The sequence below is a fragment of the Sinocyclocheilus grahami genome, unplaced genomic scaffold (genome assembly GCF_001515645.1).
Source record: "Sinocyclocheilus grahami isolate Dianchi unplaced genomic scaffold, SAMN03320097.WGS_v1.1 scaffold1132.1, whole genome shotgun sequence".
Taxonomy (NCBI): Eukaryota; Metazoa; Chordata; class Actinopteri; order Cypriniformes; family Cyprinidae; genus Sinocyclocheilus; species Sinocyclocheilus grahami.
Window position 1 is genome coordinate 512,052 of NW_015506311.1, and position 1,756 is coordinate 513,807.

Here is a 1,756-nt window from a genome sequence, read left to right on the forward strand (position 1 = left end):
TACTCGGTCAAATAACCAACAGTAACCCGTTGCGTGCAACCCAGAAGAGCGCCATAAGAACACAATGCGATCACAATCACACTTCAGTTTCACAAGAACACAATAAATGATAGAATTAACACTGAACTTCAAAATAAACGCAAAAACAAATGCCAGAGACTCCCAGTGACGACGCATTGCATTGATTGAATCCAAACATATAATATATATATATATATATATATATATATATATATATACTGTATATATATATATATATATAATATATATTAATTCACATAATAATGTTTCTTGTGTAGGCTACATGTAAAATAGCACACAAAATTTGCTGAAGCAGACACATTTCAGCCTTAAAAAGAGTAAAAATTCCACAAATATGGTTTAATGGCTCTTAATTAAGTTCCTAGGGACCCCCACTCTGTACATGGGGCAGTTGTGGCCTAATGGTTAGAGGGTCTGCCTTGTGACCCAAAGGTTGTGGGTTTGAGTTTCGGTACCAGCAGGGATTGAAGGTGGGGGGAGTGAATGATCAATGTTCTCTTGCACCTTTAATACCACTACTATTAATTTTGCTACTAATTTTGGTTAAATGCAGAGCACAAATTCCAAGGGTCACCATACTTGTGAAGCTGTGAAAATGTGAAGCTTACCACTTTGTGTGTGTGTGTGTGTGTGTGTCCCTCTATCTCATTATTAATGTGACCAATAAAAACAATCTGAAGCAACACAGGCAGAACAACAGAGCAAAGTTTGTGGGAAAAGATTAACCAATTAATAAATTGTTTAAAGTATTTAAAATGAATTCTAAATATATATATATACACAGTATATGCCCATAAGTAGTTGACATGAAGAACCTTAATTGTATGTGCAAGTATATTACAATAGACAGTTTTGTATGTACAGGTATATTATGTGCAAATTTGAAGTGTAGACTAAGTACGTGTGCTAGATAAATAAGTGTATGAGTGTATAAATAGTGTTGTGTGTTCCACAATTATTGTCAAGTGTTCATGAGATGGATTGCCTCAGGGAAGAAACTGTTCCTGTGTTTGGCCATTCTGGTGCTCAGTAGCGTCGACCAGATGGCAACAGTTCAAAGAGTGAGTGTGCTGGATGTGAGGGGTCCAGAGTGATTTTGCCAGCACTTTTGCTCACTCTGGAAGAGTACAGTTCTTGGAGAGAAGGGAGGGTTGTACCAATGATTCGCTCAGCAGTCTGGACTATCCTCTGTAGTCTTCTGAGGTCAGATTTGGTAGCTGAGCTGAACCAGACAGTTAATGAAGTGCAGAGGACAGATTCAATGATGGTGGAGCAGAACTGTTTCAGCAGCTCCTGTGGCAGGTTGAACTTCCTCAGTTGGCGAAGGAAGTACAACCTCTGCTGGGCCTTTTTAACAATGGAGACTATGTGAGTGTCCCACTTCAGGTCCTGGGAGACGGTGGTGCCCAGGAACCTGAATGGCTCCACTGCAGTCACAGTGCTGTCTATGATAGTGAGTGGGGGGAGAGCAGGGGGGTTTCTCCTGAAGTCCACGATCATCTCCACAGTTTTGAGCGTGTTGAGCTCCAGGTTGTTGAGACTGCACCAGACAGTCAGCTCTTTAACCTCCTGTCTGTAGGCAGACTCGTCGCCGTCCTGAATGAGGCCGATGAGTGTGGTGTCGTCTGCAAACTTCAGGAGCTTGACAGAGGGGTCTTTAGAGGTGCAGTCGTTGGTGTAGAGGGAGAAGAGCAGTGGAGAGAGAACACAACCC